Raw genomic sequence first — 18,427 nt, forward strand, 5'->3', positions numbered from 1 at the left:
GAGGCTTCCTGCTTTATGGGGTTCTTGAAAATCCGACATCAAACCGTCGTCTGCAGCATTAGCCTGACAAGTGGAATGCATCATTGCAATTATGGACACACATTACAGAAACAAAGTACAGATGCCATAAATTATCAACACAAATTGTAGTATAAACGTAGGTACGATGATAGTTCACGTACCTACCTACAACAATATGTGCAATTGGCAATCGTGCTCAATCAGGCAGTCAGACAGCAGAGCCATTCACGGACGACCTCTGCTCCGCAAAGTTAATAAGTTAACGACAAGATTATTGTGCAGTAACTGAACGTTAAATTACCATCCCGTCCCGTCGGTGAATTATTTCGATATGGCATTTACATAAATAGCATCTCCTATCAGTTGGTGTCCCATGGAAATGTTTTCCAGTCTCTCGATGCAAAAACGTTGAATTTTATTCAGAAAGAAGCCAGTACCTAAAGTAAACAGTTTTTATATTGTTATTTAAAATGAACTTTTCAATTTAAGACCAAAACTATGCACGAAAGCGTTTCAAAATTTAGCCAGAAATTTAATTTTTCAGTGAAAATTCGAGTTTTTTGACAGTTTTTGATAAATAACAATGTTAAAACAATCTTTAAAGCTAAATCATTTTTAGACATCAAAAATATCTTCAAAAACATGCTGAAAGATTTCAAAACGGTCGAGCAATTGAAATGTTATGGTGCCCCAAAGTTTATTTTTTATTTTTTTTTATCTGTATTAACGAGATTTTTAGCCCTTGGCTAGTTCATCTCGGGACCCACGCTTTACTTCCCTTCCGAAGGAAGAACTCACATTTTGCGAGTTTGTCGGGAGTGGGATTCGATCCCAGGTCCTCGGCGTGATAGTCAAGTGTTCTAACCATTACACCAGGTCCGCTCCACAGATCCCCCCCCCCCTCAAAGTTAAGGTTTTGAATAAATAGAAAAAAATGAAGATGTTACGAAGACGGTCATGTATGAGATTCTTAAAAGCAAACCCGTTTGTTTGTTTCTTTGTTTGAATAGGTTTTAAGCTGAAAACGTTTTATTCAGATTTATGTTGCATTTTTTTTTAATTTTAACATTTTTTTTAAATGTAACCACTCAAAAGAGTTCAAAGTTATTTATGGTGGATCTACTACAGGCAATGCCGGCAACGAAGCGAATAATATGGACTTCAAATGGAGGGTTGATGATTTTTGTGAACAAGCCTACGACGAACCCCAACAGACAATGTAATATTTCTAAAAAAAATAAATCAATTTTCAGACTAAGGCTGGGAATGATTCTACACAAAAAGTTATTATCACTCACTGATGTTGTAATCTATAATTATGTCTGATACCAACTTTTAGAAGAGTTCGAATGTTATTCTGTGAATCTGGATACAGTCATTAAAGATGTAATGCCAATAAAAAGATTAGGAATGTTATTTTTAATAATAAAAAAAGCATACTGTTGGCAATGTTAGCACACATGAAACCATAAAAACGGTCGCAATCTTTTCCTCACTTAGCATTCTTACAAACACAAAATTTGCTATTACCTCCTCCATCGTCTTCAAATTGTGGGCCTTCAAATTGATTGAAAGAATCAGTTAATGGCTAGGAAGGAACATCAGCCCTCTTCTAATCGACGTGCCAGTTGCCAGAAATGGTTCAGCGTGAAACATATAATTAGCGTTCTTCAAGAGCAGCACGGTGAAACGACTGGACCCATATTATTATATTCGGGGGGGGGCTCAGGTTCAAATCCATGCTCCATCTGGAACTGTTGATTTTTGGTTGATACACATTTACCGATGACTACAAAATAAAAAGCTGTCAGACAATCTGCGCCTCCCGTAGAGTCTGGGTACCACCCGCTGTTACACATAATTGATTGATCACAACTTCATTTTTCACTTTGCTAAGCGCCACTTATAGATTTATTTTCCTTTGGATACGCTATCGTCACTAATAAAACATCAACTCAACACCTTTTCGAACAAGACGTTTTTATGGTTAACATTTAAATCTCATTTTGCTCCTTGAACTGCGTATGCTGACTGGCTTGACTTCTGCATTCCGTATCATCTTCTTCGCTGGCTCACTAATTCGTCTCTTTCCTTTTTGCTGACCATCCTTTTCAAGATTGTTTGGGTTGTGATAAAATATCAAATTAAAATAAAATATAAAAACTGAGATAACAGCCGAGATTGTAAGCCGTAGAGTCTCCACGATGGGTTTGGGGTATTAGTAGCCAACAGGACGAAGAGAAACTGTCACAGTATCGGACAAAAGTATTAGTAGAATCATATTTTATTCAGCATCAAGATTGAATTATGTTATTTGTTCGAATGATTACGTTATCAATTCATACTAAACTGTTTTTTTTATGAAAAAAACATAATATTATCAAGAATATATTAAGGTTTGCAAAAAGGAATTGTAAATTTCCAAAAATGGTAATTTAACTAAATATTTGTGTATTTCAACTGCAAAATCAATGAAAATTTCTTGTTGTTACAATTTTTGTCGAAACGGATAAATTGTTTTTTCTATTCTTTTTTGATATGTTTTGTTTGGATTTTATATGTGAAAATCATTATATTTGAACTTATATTGATAACTATTACTAGTTCAATTTGAACTCTTCAGTATTTAGTAAACACCAATTAATTCAATCAATTGTAGAGGCTGAAGCTTTTTAAAATATGCATTTCTTTTCTGATTTTTTTAGTTTTGTCCGATACTGTATCTACATCCAACGAAAAGCACATCACTGAATTCACTTCACTGGTTCGAAAGCATGGTGGTCACCCCGAGGAAGAAGATTTATAGGAAGCACCACTTCAGTCCGGTAATACAGTGTTGATAGAAGTCAATGATGCCTGACGGCGTGATGATACCGGCAGACCGCGCACAGCATCCGAACCCCGTTCAGCGCCCAACGGACTCGACCGATCGACCGACCGACATCTCCAAAACTAAACCACTGACTAAGCCAAAAACCAGAAGGAACAGACAAGAATGAAATGATTACCACGATCTCGGAGCCTCGGAGCCGCAGATCGCGAGCGCGCATTCAAGCGAGGAGCGAGCACAACGAAAACTTATTCCTTGCGGCCGGCTTGATTGACGAAGGTAAACTGAGGACTTAACCTGGGAAATAGTTGGAGCCAAGCATAAAAGATCTGAAACGAAAATCTCTATCGGCTACGACGAAAGCACACACGACACTCTCGCGACGCAAACAGCAGCGCCGTTGTCGTCATGGTGACCGCTGTGGGATGAGAAGATATCTGGAACCTGGAAAAATGATCACCAGTTTGAAGATGATCTCTTCCGGAAGCGATTGGTATATGGTAACATAAGCTTTTATGTAATTAATGTATTAATGTAATTAAAAATAGCTACCATAAAATGTCAATTATAGTATTATTGTTTAATGTACAAAAACGTAAGATTTAAATATTTTCTGATGTTATGTGAGACAACTTTTTATTCAAACTATTTTCTGATATTATAAAACGTTCAATTCATACGTTTTCGAATGATTTTTAATGCACAGAAACCATTGATTTAAATTCATATCCAAAATTGTCGCGCTATAAAGGTTTTAAATTTTAACCGCGAATTTCCATTGTATCAAGTCATCATCCATTGCAATCGAGTTGTATCGCCAAAAGCCGGGGCCCGTGACGCAAGAGGTTACACGTTCGCTTCATAAGCGGATGGTCATGGATTTGATTCCCAGCACTGGTACTTTCGTCAGTTGCTGATCCCCCGAGAGCAGGCCCCCGCACAAGGGAGGGGTTTTCGGGGTCAAACCCCTCCCATTGCCGATGTTCCATACACTTGGCGCCCCTCCGCCCTTTGCCAAAATAAGGAAAAAAACCTCTCTTTAAGCCTTTTCAGCACAACTGACACCTGACCCTCTTAGGAACCAATGGCTCTAATGGATCCGGATTCTTGGACATCGGTGAATGGAATCTCATAATGGACCCTCATTCGGAATGGAAAGGGAACAACAACCACACATCAATATCCTCGTGCTCATCATTCTATCATGATAGGATAGCAAGTGCGAGCAGCATTAAAAGCAACCAATTCGATAAAGTAGAATAGAATACATTTAGGCGCTGTACAACGCGTAAGTGCAGCTGTCATTTGGATTCGCTCACGTTGTACCCTACAGTAAAATAGAGCTGGATAGAGGGTAACTGTGCCTATCATTGTGGTAATAGTGTAAATAAATTTAAAAGATGGATCAAACCACCTAATGACGGGTTTCGAAACGTTAGTCGGTAGTTATCCAGCCAAATTTGCTTGGAAAAATATAAAACTACCGTTTCTCTCTGTTTTTGATAATTAATCGCTTGCACCATCATTTGGCACACTCTTTCTATTATGGAGGTTAAATTTAATTATGAGTCCTAATGTTGCGATATCCCATTGAATTCATACGGGATTTTAGTGGGTAGTGGATAGGAATACTACCGTAACAATAGGAACAAAGCCAAGAACAAAGCAGAAAAAATATTGAGGAAAATATTTTTTTAACGGTTTTTGGACAAATTTATAGCACAAAAAAGATGCAACCTCATAATTGAAGCAAAACACATCTCTTTAAATGGCCTTTTGGTAACATTTCGAAAACAGTCGAAAAAGTGTCCAATTGCCATTACCGCAACGAACGGAACAATTACCCTAATATGATAAAAATATGAAAACAAAAAGTATGGAAAATAACGTTGCAACGGAACTGCCAATTTACAAAACAAATGGCAGCTCTATTGAAATGGTGCAGAAATTAACAAAATCTCAAAACACTTTGTTTTGATGAATTAATTAAAATTTAGCGTTTTTACTGATGTTACTAAGGAACCACTGAGAAATTTATATAAATTTTCCAAATCATTGTGCAGTCAATAAAAATCTAAAAACTGATTTTCTAATTTATGAGTTTGTATATTTTTTTTATAAATCAATGGTGTTCTCAAAAATGCGAAAATCGTTATTTATGTAACGAGTTACAAAAAGTTGATTTTTTAGCACGAGTCGTACAGTTTTCCAATGTGGCTTGCCGAGTTGAATATGTACGAAGAGTTCTGAAAAATCAAATTTTACTACGATTTCCATACAACATCTTATGCAATGATTTTTTCATAATGCAACTCATTTGAAATGAGTAGTATAAAATAGAAGTTATGATACTGAATTACACAAAGTCATTTTTATAAAAGTTTCTGTTGCATATTTTACTTGAGAGCGCAATTTGACATTTTCAAGTGCGTCTGTGTATAACAAAACCAAGTGGATTTTTAAACAGTTTTCAACACAGAAAATCAGAATAGAAGTTTATCCATCGAATATATCTATCTATATAAATAAAATTAAATGGTGTTTGTATGTCATGAATAAACTCAGAAACGGGCCAACGGATCTACACCATTCTTTCAGTGTTTCTTTCGTGCATGGCTCCGACGTGTTCGTACGAATAAACAATTGGAAAAATCTACCGGGAACGCACCGAAAACGAGAAAGTTTGAAATTTCAATTCGCGAGGCATTTTTATACAGAGCTCCATATAAAAAAAAACACAGTAGTCAGGCAGAACGACGTTTGCCGGTACAGCTAAGCACATAATAAAAAGTTTATGTAACTTTTCAAACATGTTCTTTACCACATTTAATCAATCGTCAGCCATCAACTGATCAGATTGGAGTACGAGAATCAATCTATGAAGGTTGTAGCTGCAAATATCTACCTACAAGTTTGCAGGATGTATGGGAAGTTACCCGTTATTTTTATAAAAATATACATTGAAATAACTACAAAATTATATATTTTTATTAGCATATGGGTCATCGGAACCTTTTCTCAGATCAAAGTCTTTTTGATTTCATTTCGAGTTCTTAGTACCGTAAACTGGGGTGTAGTTGATCAGTGGGGTGAACCTGATCACTCAATTACCCGCGAATATCGACGTTCAAGGAAGTAACAATTGTATTTTAGGCATTCGCAATCCAATGACATAACATTAAAATGGAATGGTAACTTCCTTGAAAGTCGATATCCATGGGTAATTGAGTGATCAGGTTCACCCCATTGATCAACTACACCCCAGATTACGGTATCTGTTCGAAATTTGAGCACGATCGGTTGCGCATTGCAATGAATTGCACCCTTTGCGCATTGCAATGAATCATTGAAGCCTACTTTAGTGGGATTTGCCGCATCAAAACAAAGGAGCCACTGTATATGTCGAGTTATGTCAAACACACAAGGCTACGGTGGCGCTATCTGCTCATTTTAAAGCGGTCGTTTAAGTTATTTTATTGATCCATTTGTATGCAAAAACATACTTTTTTTTATTTTTGTCATGTGTTGAAAAGTTTGTCTGAAAACTTTTGATCGATTTTTTTTGTCTGTATTAACGAGATTTTTAACCCTAGGCTAGTTCATCTCGGGACTCACGCTTTACTTCCCTTCCGAAGGAATAACCCACATTTTGTGGGTTTCGATCCCAGGTTCTCGGCGTGATAGTCTTGTGTTCTAACCACCACACCAGGTCCGATCGATAATGTAAAATAATATCCTAGGATGTTCTGAAGTCCGCAATGCTTGTAAAAAATAGTTATATACAACAAACCGCATGCATGTGTTTCAGTTTTTACATGTAAAGGAATAACAATAACTTACCAAAACCTACCTTAGAAATTTTCAAATTTGATAAGAAATTTTGCATTTACTGCTAACATTGACAAAATTTCCTCAAAATCCATCCAGTACCTAAAACTGTAGTGCTGGAAAAAGAAGGAGGAAATACGTTATTTGAGTAATATTAACTGGACACAATTCTTCATTTTCTCTTCTCAAATCTAAATATTTGATCAATTGATTTACGTTAAATCTTGGGATTCAAATTGATTTCTTTGATACAATTGCAGGCACTCTGTCGAATATATAGCAATGTAGAGCGATATTTGTATATATTCTTTTATTTGAGTTAAAGCAATCTTTGATTAAAATTCCACGTACTTCATTACTGGTAAGCATTTCCAATGCAATTGCCAACAATAAAAACGACTGGAAAAACTTGAATCCTTTTCAAAACGTAGTCATGAATCGTATGACATATAACTGTGTTGTAAAGCATTATATTTTCGGTTTTAAAATATTTTTTACGTACGTATTGCGAAATAATTGAAGAAGTAATTGATTCTGTAATAGCACTATTGTACTATTATTTCAAAATTATTACTATTGGTTTTTTTTCCTGTTGGGGACATAGTACCACTGCGACCATTAATTTGATCTATTTTGGTTATTTGATAGTGTATTTATACATGTGAAGAAGAAAAAATGTGATTTTTCAATTGCCTGTTTTCCATGACAAAAACGCTTTTTTCAATGCTTTTAAAGTCCATGTTATCAGGTTATATTACGGAAAGCTGTTTAACATCTTTTTCGGGACAATGTTTACCTGAAAAGTACGTCGTTTTAATGAATTTTGAAATGGTTCAAATTAAGATTACAATTTGACTAGTTCAAAGTTTGATTTCTTACCCTACAATACAGCCGTTTAATTTATATCGTTCAAGATTTTAATATGATTTAAAAAAATAAACTACTAAGGCTAAGGCCGGCAATCCGGAGACGGCGGGTTCGATTCCCGTTCCAGTCGAGAAAATTTTCTCGACTCCCTGGGCATAGTGTATCATTTTTTTTTGTCTGTATTAACGACATTTTTAACCCTAGGCTAGTTCATCTCGGGACCCACGTTTTTTACTTCCCTTCCGAAGGAAGAACCATTGGCGTAACTAGAGAAGGGCCAGGGGGGCCAGGCCCCCCTCCCAGAATCCGCCAGGCCCCTCCCAGGAATTTTTCATGACTTTTTGTATAGAAATGAGAAAAAAATCTGAGAGCCACTGTCTTAATGATAAACATAGATCCATAAAAGACATTGATTTGGCATAATATGCGTTTGAATTGCTAGTTATTGGAGACTATTCTTAACTTGTCACATTTTACAAGATCATTGTCCAAAATGGACTATGTGATTGACTCTATTAGTTTTGTTTGGAAATATGATACCAGAAATATAAATTATAATTACATATATAAATAGCAATTCTTTGTACGACTTCTTTTTCAAATCGCCGAATAATGAAATCTTAAGTTTTCAAAGGAATTCTCAAAATGAATGTATGTATTGAAGGGCCACATAATACTGAATAAATAAAGCACACAGTTATGGATAACATTATTTTCTATTTGTTTTTATAAGCCCAGGAGTACACCTCCGTTTTCTGAAATCCGTTTGCTCCGGCACGCAAGTAAAATGTTCGAAATGTTTTTCATTCTACGGTAGCTAAATAGTGCCCATATGGTTAAATTTTGGGTTTATATCTCAAGTATTGTACCAAATGGATAAACTAAGCCTAAAACAATACAATTTAAGTGAAGTTATTGTAAGAAATTTGCTAGTAAGCTCAACTTGGGCTGATTTCCTTAAAAATGACCGTTAGATTAGAGATAAACATCATAAAACGTAAATTTTGGACAAAATTTTCCATAATAAGGACGCAAGCATGTTTTAGAAATGAAAATGGTGCGAATCATCAAGATAAGATACAGCCATGCTTCTTTAACACAACAAATCTCACTGAAACAGGTAAATGGCCATTTTTGTTTAATTCACGTTTTATTTTGTACAAAATAAAATGGCTTCGTACTCCACCAATACAGAGCCTAATTTTTTTTTTCTTCTGGTCATAGTTACTACTAGTAATGGTGAGTACAGGAACCTTATTTATTTCAACTTTAAACCATTACTCGTTAACATGTAACGAAATAACTAAGAAATAGCGTGCGTGCCGGCTGAAACGGACTTACGATACATAAGCGATCAGCAGAGAAGGATAAAGGACAGTTAATTCCAAAAAAATATGCTGCATTTGGTGAGTGTTAGTTGACCTTTCAATAAATGCATTTACTTTGAAAATCCTAGTTACAGATGTGAAATGAATTCAATTTGATTTTGTATGAGAACTTATTGGACACGGTGTATATATTTAAAGTAAGTTACAGTGACTGTATAAGAATCACAGGATATATTTCCGAAAGAATCGCAGGACGACTTTATGAAGAAACTACTGTGCAGGAACTGCAGGGAGTATTCTTGAAGAAATTCATGGATGGATTCCTGAATAAATCTGTGGATGAACTCCTTAAAGATTTCCCGGAGATAATTTTGAAAGAATACCTGGATTACTTTTTGGAGAATTTCCTTTCTACTGTATCCCTGGAATCATAATATTGAAAAATTCCAATACAAATGGCTAGAGCAATTCCTCTAGAAATCCTTCAAGAAATTCAAAAAATCTTCAGATAATCCTGGAAAAAATTCTTGGGTGATTCCCTGGAGAAGATGATTGACGGGTTACTGAAATTTTTGAACGAACCCCTGAATAAATTTTTGGAAAGATCCCGAGAGGAATTTCTGAAGGAATCACTACAGGAATTCCCGAAGTAATCCTTGACGTAATTCTTGGAAAACCACCTAGAGGAATTCCTGTAGGTATGCCTGGAGTAAAAACTGTAGGAATCCCTGGACGAATTTCTGAAAGTATGCCTCGAGGAATCCCTGGATGAATTTCTGGAGGAATCCTAAGTAACCGCATCAGGAATCCCTGTAAGAATTACTAGAAAAAAATCTGGATGGTTCCTTTCAGGAATTTCTGGACGAATTCCTGAAAGAATCCCTAGAGAAATTCTTTGAGAAATCACAGAAGGAATTCCCTGGAAAAATTCCTAGATGAATTTCTGATGAAACCTTTAGAGGAATTCTGGGAGAGACCTCTAGAAAAATTCCCGGAGTAATCCCCTGGAGGAATTCCCGAATGAATTCCTATAATAATCCCTGGAAGAATTCCTGTATTAATCCGTGGAGGAATTCCTAGAGGAATTCATGCAGGAATATCTGGAGAAATCCCTGGAAGAAATCCTGGAGAAATTCTTTGAGGACTCCTTGGAGAAATTCCTGTATGAATTCCTGGAGCAAACCCTGGAAGATATCCTGAAGGAATCCTTGGATGAATTCCTGGAGGACTCTCTGGAGAAATTTCAGAAGAATCCTTTTGGGGAATTCCAAAGAAATCTTGAGAGATATTTGTACAGAAATTCTTGGAAGAATCCCTTTAGGAATTCTTGGAAAAATCCCGGAAGAAATTTTTTGGAGGAACCTCAGAAGAAATGCCTGACAGAACTACTGGGCAAATTTCTGTCGGAAACCCAGGAAGAATTCCTGGATAAATCCCTAAAGGAATTCTTGGGGAAACTCCAGTAGGAATTGCTGTAGCAATTTCCGAACAAATCCCTGAATCAATTCCTGAAAGAATTCCTGAAGGCAATTCTAAAGGAATTGCTGGGCTAATGATGAAAAAACCTCTTGATGAATTCTTAGAGGAAACCTTAGAGAAATTTCTAGAGAAACTCTTGGCAAAATCCCTGGAACAATTTCTAGAAAATCCTCTGGAGGAATGCCTGGAGGAATTTCTTGACAAATTCCTGTCGGAAACCTAGGAAGAATTCTTGGAGAAATCCCTAGAAGAATCCTTGGAGAAACACATGTGTGATAATTTCCGGGGAAATCCCTTGAGGAGCAATTCTTGGATTAATTCCTGGAGGTAACCATGGAAGAATTTCCGGAGGAATCCCTGGAAAAAAATGCTGGAGGAATTCCTGCATAAATTTCTGAAACAATTTCTGAAGGAATCCATGGAAGATTTCCAGCAGAAATTGCTGGATGAAATGCTGTAGGAATTTCTGAAAAAAATCGCGGAGGAATTCCTGGAACAATTTCTGAAGAAATTCCTGGATGAATTCCTGAAGAAATACCTGGGGTAGTTCCAGAAGGAATTCTTGGTGGGATTCCTGGAGAAGTCCATCGAGAAATGCCTGGAGGAATATCTGAAATAATTCCAGGAGAATTGGGGTAATTTCTGAAGGAAACCCTGAAGAACTTCCTGGAGGATTCCTGAAGAAATCCTTGAAGGAATTCCTAGAGGAATCTCAGGAATAGTTCATGCAGGAATCCCTGAAGGATTTTTTCGAGTAATTCCTGGAATCCGGGAGAAATTCCTGGGAGAATTGTTGAAGGAAATTCTGTAGAAAATTCAGGAGGAATTCCAGGATCAATGTCTGGAGGAATTTTTGAAGGAATGTATGGGGTAATTCTGAAGAAACCTCTTGATGAATTCCTGGAGGAATCTTCAGAGAAATTTCTAGAGAAATTCTTGAAGAATCTCTGTAGGAATTCTTGAAAAAAAAACCCTGGAGGAATCCCTGAAGTAATTTTTGGAGAAACCTCAGGAGGAATGCCTGGAGCAACTTCTGGACAGATTTCTGTCGGAAATCCAGGAGGAATTCCTGGAGGAACTTCTGGACAAAATCATGGCGGAATCTTAGGAGGAATTTCTGGAGAAATCCCTAGAAGAATTCTTGAGGCAATTCCGTGGAACTGTTGGGCAGAGGTGGACAAAACACAATGGAAACGAAATAACCAAAGAAGGGAACCGGACTCGGAATGAAACACTTCGTGTGAATGAAACTAGAAAAATACTTTAATCACGTCTGAACGGGTTTAACGTAAGGGACTGAATGAATAATGCTACTCATTGATGCACGCGTGGCGCGCTCGCTCGGCTCTGCTGTGGAAAGTTTTCGCAGGGTTGATCTCGCCCTCGATCTCGCCGAATGCCACACTGAGAGGAAACAGTATTGCATATTCCCAACAGGAACTATCCCTGGGAGAATTCCTGGAGGAATCCTTGAATTAATTCCTGTAGGAATCTCTAGATAAGTTTTGAAAGGAGTTCCTGGAGAAATTTCTGGAGAAATTCCTAGAGGAATTCCCAGATAAGTATCTGGAGGAATTCCAGAAGGAATTTCCCGAGGAATTCCAGGAGGAATTGCTAGAGCAATTTCTGAAGGAATTCCAGGAGGAATTCTTGGAGGAATTTCTGGAGGAAATACTAGAGGAATCATCGGAGGAATTCCTGGAGGAATCTCTGGAAGAATCCTCATAGGAATCCCTGAAGGAATTCCTGGTGTATTCCTGGGATTTTTTGGAGGATCCATGAAAAAATCCCTGGCGGAATCTCTAGAGGAATCCCTGGAGGAGAAATTCTTGATGAAATTTCCGGATGAATCCCTGGACAATTTCCTGAAGAAATTCCTGAATGGTTAATCCTGGAGGAATTCTTAGTGGAACTCCTGGAGGAGTTCACAGAGAAATGCTTGGATAAAATCCTAAAGGAATGCCTGGAAGAATACCTTGAATAATTCCTGGATAAATTCCTGGAGGAATTTCTGGGGAAGTATTTGAAGGAATCCCTGGATTCCTGAAGAAATACCTGGGGAAGTTTCTTAAGGAATCCCTGGAGAATTTCCAGGAGAAATTGCTGGAAGAACTGCGATAATTATTTTTGAAGGAATTCCTGTAGGAGTTCCTGGGATACTTCTGGAGGAATCCCTGTAGAAATCCCTGGAAAAACTCCTGAGGGAATGCCTGGAACATGCCACCTGTAAGAATATCTGGAGGAATCTTTAGATAGAGAAATTCCTTGAGAAATTTCTAGAGGGGTTCCTGGAGGACTCCCTGCAAAAATTCCATGAGCAATCCCTGAATGGAGAATTCTCTTAATGACTCACTGGAACAATTGCAGGAGGAATCCCTGGTGGAATTCCTGGAGGAGTCCCTAGAGGAATCTCTAGAGGAATGCCTGGACGAATCCCTGTAGAATTTTTTAGAGGAATCCATACAAGAATTCTCAGAGGAATCCTGGAAGAATTCCTTGACGTATTTTTGGAGAAATCCCTTGAGCAGTTCTCGGTGGAGTCCCTTGAGGAAGGAGGAATCCCAGGAAGAATTCCAGAAGAAATACAAAGTTTAATTTCCGAGGGAATTCCAGAAGAAGTTTCTGAGGAAATCTTAGTACTGAAGAAATTGCTGAAATTCCTAAGGAAATCCTGAAATCGTGGATTAATGCCTGGAGAAGTTTCTGAAGGGATCCCAAGAAGAGTTCTTGCAGGCATTTTTAAAATAATCCCGGAAGTTGTTCCTGAATGAATTGTTGAGGGAATTCGCGGGTGATTCCATGCAGGAATTCTTGGAGAAATTTCTGAAGAAACTCCATGAGGAATTCCTTAGGGAATCTCAGGAAAGCTTTCTTAACGAATTCCTGGTAGCATTTTTGTAGGAATCCCTGGAAAAAAAATCTGAAGAAATCCATGTCAGTAGTAATTTCTGGGCAAATTTTTGAAGGAATACTTGTATGGACCCCTATAATTTTTTTTGTACAAATGTTTTAAGCAATTCCTGGATTATTTTTAAATAATTGCTAGTATAATTTTCTGAAAGATTTTTTCAATAAATTCTTGCAAAAATACTTCGCATCATTACAGATAGAATTATTGGAGCAATCTCTAGCGGAATTCCGGAAGGAATATATGGAGAAATCCCTGTAGATATCTCTGAAGGAATACCTGCAGAAGGGTCTCTGGAGAAATTCCTGAAGGAAACCTCAAAGAGGAGGAACCACTGAAGATATCCCAGGACAAATTCTCGAAGATATATGAATTCTCGAAGGAATCTCTTGAGGAATCCATGATGGAATCGCTGCAACAAGCTATGGAACAAAATCCAGGAGGAATTATTTATACTCATATAGTTTACGAAACTATGAACAAATCTAAAACAGTCATTTTGATTCCTCAAAACTGCAATGCCGATTTGCATATTCACATATCTGGCGCCCATCCCGCTTAAAAGTCATTATAAGTCAGGCCCCCCCTGGGCCCCCTCCAGAAAAAAATCCTAGGTACGCCAATGGGAAGAACCCACATTTTGTGAGTATGTCGGGAGTAGTGTATCATTGTGCTTACATCACAACATACAAATTCATGCAATGGCAGGCAAAGAAAGCCCTTCAATTAATAACTGTGGAAGTGCTCAAAGAACACTAAGTTGAAGCGAAGTAGCCAGGTCCCTGTAGGGACGTAGAGCCACTAAGAAAGAGAAAAAGAAGAAGAAGAAGGTTGAAATAAATGATTGTATTCAAAGCTCAAACGAACACGAAGTCTTACAATAGCTCACAAACATCATCTTAGTACTTTTTAACGCAACATGATGTCCGTTGAAATATTTGTTTGCATGCTGCATACACATCTTTTTGTATTGTTCTGTACATCTAGAACTCCCAGATATTTTTTTTCTTGAAATCAATCCAAAAATAGTAAGCCCGTATTTAGTTCGACAAAGCATCATTGCATACGTTTTCCACTAAAGATCACTTAATTTGTGCATAAAGCAGAAGTGGTATTTACAGTACCCGTAACGTGGGTAGATCACCTTATAATGGTGCGTTACGGCGTAAGATCTACCATAACCAATTTTGATTTCGTAATTTTCCAGCTTGGTTTAAATGCAGGAAAATTACAAGATCAAAATTTGGTTTATTTTTCTGTGTTTTGTTTTATTTTTGTGTTTTTTTTTACTACTAATATGCCATTTGTTTCCATATTATTTGCTTGATTTTAACTTCAACTTTAATAAAATAACGATTTGTTTCAGCGGCTGTTCAGGTAAATAAAGTTGTAATTGAAATGTAGGTCAATTAAAATTCTATGTATCATAATAATAATAATTATTGTTTCAGGTAAAATCAGGTAATTGGTCAACTATATAATTAAATATATTTAAATTACATGGCACTTGGGATATTGGGAGGGGTAGCCTAAGGAAGCTAAATGAACTGGTTTCTGGACAAATGTTCGTGGGGTGGCCAGACTTTGTCACGAGATAACAACTATCGTGTTGACTTCCGAAGGTCTCCAGTAATTTAGCTTACCCTGCTACAACAAACCATCAGGTAGATCATTCCCTTCCGGTATGACTCTGCAGCCATAGGTAATCCTTGCGCTGATGGTGGGTACACAATCATCATCATCATCAAAGCAGAGGTGGTATTTACAGCATAGCCACAGATAAGCAGGCATCAAACTCTGCTCACTATCCATCGTGAACAATCGACGTCCGATATTCTTTAGGCGGTCATTTCACTACGTTTTTATTCTAAACCGCTTAATCTATTAACAGCTCTATTGCCTACTAGTGCCCCGTGACCGATTGCCATTGACAGCTGCCCGTGGTAGAATGATGAGCACGGTGATGTTGATATGTGGCTGTTGTTCCTTTTCCAGTCCGATTGGAGGTCCAATATGAATTGCCATTCCCCGATTTCCAATTATTCGAGTCCGTTAACCCGTTTCGGTCCTAGTTGGGAATTTAATTTCAAAAAATCACCGTGACTTCATTTTCCAACCGATTTTTACGAAATTTTGAAAGAAGATCGCGCTACATCTCTAGTTGTGTGGAAAAATATTAAAATGGTGTTTTGGTCCTTGGGGTCTGAGTTATTAAAGGGGTTATATGGGTCAAATCGGGTCAAAAATGGACCAACTTCCTTTTAACCACTGATTACTTGTAAAAAACACATGCAATGTGATTGCAAACATGTTCAATTATCTTTTTATTATTCCAGACGCATAGTTTGAGTAAATTGGGATTGTCTGGTTTTGGTTCCGGATGTTCCGGGTCGCGTTTGGGGTGCGTTCGGAGGACACTATTCACACGTTCCCTACACCTGACATTTTTTCTCGCATACTTAATTCTAAAAACAAGCTTGTCATGATTCATTCTTCATAATTTTGTATACTAAGTAGGTTGAAGGAATATTCAAAGGTTTTTTTTTTGACATATTGGCCGCCATCTCGGATGTTCCGGGTAACTGGAACCACCCGGGGAAGTGGCAATTCTCCAAACAATTATGAAACATGGCTTGAGACATATCAATCTTCATGATTTTGCAAAACAAGTATGTTAGAGGAGAATTTTGAGGTTTTTGGACATATTGGCCACAATTCCGGATGTTCCGAGAACCTGGAACCACCTGGGGAAGTGACCATTTTCCAAACAGTTATGAAACATGACTAGCGACATATCAATCTTCATGTTTTTGCCAAACAAGTATGTTAGAGTAGAACTTGTAAGTTTTTGGACATGTTGGCCGCCATCCCGGATGTTCCGGGAACCTGGAACCACCCGGAGTAGTGGCCATTTTCCAAATAGTTATGAAACATGGCTAGCGATATATCAATCTGCATGATTTTGCAAAACAAGTATGTTAGAGGAGAATTCAGAGGATTTGGGACATAGGGGCTGTCCATAAACCACGTGGTCATTTTTTTGGGACTTTTCAACCCCAGCCCCCCCCCCCCCCCCCGCGTGGTCATTAGTCCATACAATTTTTTTTATTTGTTCATACAAAATGGTCATTGGCCGAACCCCACCCCCCCCCCCCCCCCCCCTCATGACCCTCATGGTTTATGGACAGCCCCGACATTCTTCACCATCCCGAATGATCCGGAAACCTGGAACCACCCGGGGAAGTGGCTATTTCCCTAAAAGTTATGAAACAAAGCTTGCGACATATCAATCTTCATGATTTTGCAAAACAAATATGTTAGAGTAGAATTCAGAGGTTTTCGGACATATTGGCCTTGTTTTTGCCAAACAAATATGTTATAGTAGAACTTGTAAGTTTTTGGACATGTTGGCCGCCATCCCGGATGTTCCGGGAACCTGGAACCACCCGGAGTAGTGGCCATTTTCCAAATTGTTATGAAACATGGCTTGCGACATATCAATCTTCATGATTTTGCAAAACAAATATGTTAGAGTAGAATTCAGAGGTTTTTGGACATATGGACCGCAATTCCGGATGTTCCGGGAACCTGGAACCACCTGGGGAAGTGGCCATTTTCCAAACAATTATGGAACATGGCTTGCGATATATCAATCTTCATGATTTTGCAAAACAAGTAAGTTAGAGTAGAACTCAGAGATTGTTGAACATATTGGTCGCCATCCCGGATGTTCCGGGAACCTGGAACCACCCGGAGTAGTGGCCATTTTCCAAATTGTTATGAAACACGGCTTGCGACATATCAATCCTCGGGATTTTGCAAATCAAGTATGTTAGAGTAGAATTCAGAGGGTTTTGTACATATTGGCAACCATCTTGAATATTCTGGTAATCAGGGACCACCCGGGGAAGTGACCATGCCGCAATAAATTATGCAACGTGGCTTGCGACATATCAATCTTCATGATTTTGCAAAATAGGTAGGTAAGAGGAGAATGTAGATGGTTGTGGACATATTGGATAATACTCCGGATGATCTGGGAACTTACAGCCATCCAAGGAAGTGGCCATTTTCTCGGAACATAAAGATGTGGTTGCCAATACAGTAGACATTCGCTCGGTGCAAACGCTTTAACTGCAATGCTTTTTAACTGCAAGTCCGCTAAGTGCAACAATTTTGCAGTTATCGCACCGCTATCCTTCAAAACGAAATGTCAACAGCGATGCGATGTTTTTCTTATGCAGTTTTGTTGCAGTGCGATGTTTTTCTAATGCACTTTGGCTGCATTATGAAGCAACTGACAGTTCTTTGACGTCTGTCAGTTGTTGCAGTTATCGAATTTCATTCGCTAAGTGAAACGTAAACATGTTGCAGTTACCGAACGTCTACTGTATGTTCAAAAACCTCTGATTTCCACTCTTACATACTTGTTTGGCAAAATCATGACGATTGATATGTCGCAAGCCATGTTTCATAATTGTTATAGAAATGGCCACTTGCCCGGGTGGTTCCAGGTTCCCGGAACATCCGGAATTTTGGCCAATATGTCCAAAAATGTTCGAATTCTACTCTAATATACTTGTTTTGAAAAATCATAAAGACTGATATGTCGCAAGCCATGTTGCCATGTTTGGGGAAATGGCCACTTCCCTGTGTAGTTCCAGATTCTCGGAACATCCAAGATGGTGGCCAATATGTCCAAAAACTTCTGAATTCTACTCTAACATATTTGTTTTGCAAAATCATGAAGATTGATAAGTCGCAAGCCTTGTTTCATAACTGTTTGGAAAATGGCCACTTCCCCGGATAGTTCCAGGTTCCCGGAACATCCGGGATGGCGACCAATATGTGCAAAACCTCTGAATTCTACTCTAACTTATTTGTTTGGCAAAGTCATAAGATTGATATGTCGCAAGCCATGTTTCATAACTGTTTGGAAAATGGCCACTTCCCCGGGTGGTTCCAGGTTCCCGGAACATCCAGAATTGTGGCCAATATGTCCAAAAACCTCTAAACTCTCCTCTAACATACTTGTTTTGCAAAATCATGAAGATTGATATGTCGCAAGCCATGTTTCATAACAATTTGGAAAATGGCCATTTCCCCGGGTGGTTCCAGGTTCTCGGAACATCAGGAATTGTGACCAATATGCCCAAAACCGTCTAA

At 38.1% G+C, this 18,427-nt stretch overlaps 1 protein-coding gene across 9 annotated transcripts in view; it reads right to left on the reverse strand.

Moving 5' to 3' along the window:
- LOC109621322 (protein Wnt-2) overlaps nt 1-3,244 on the reverse strand; it is a 51,339-nt gene extending 48,095 nt beyond the window's left edge. For 2 of the 9 annotated variants that reach the window (XM_062851634.1, XM_062851633.1), the window contains exon 1: nt 3,030-3,244. The gene's annotated coding sequence lies outside the window, so the exon portion shown is untranslated. Of the gene's footprint in view, nt 1-1,983 lie in introns of all 9 variants that reach the window. The other 7 variants (XM_062851630.1, XM_062851629.1, XM_062851632.1 and 4 more) reach the window with 6 other exon arrangements.
- Between the last annotated feature and the right edge of the window lie 15,183 nt (nt 3,245-18,427).

The sequence above is a fragment of the Aedes albopictus genome, chromosome 2 (genome assembly GCF_035046485.1).
Source record: "Aedes albopictus strain Foshan chromosome 2, AalbF5, whole genome shotgun sequence".
Lineage (NCBI taxonomy): Eukaryota > Metazoa > Arthropoda > Insecta > Diptera > Culicidae > Aedes > Aedes albopictus.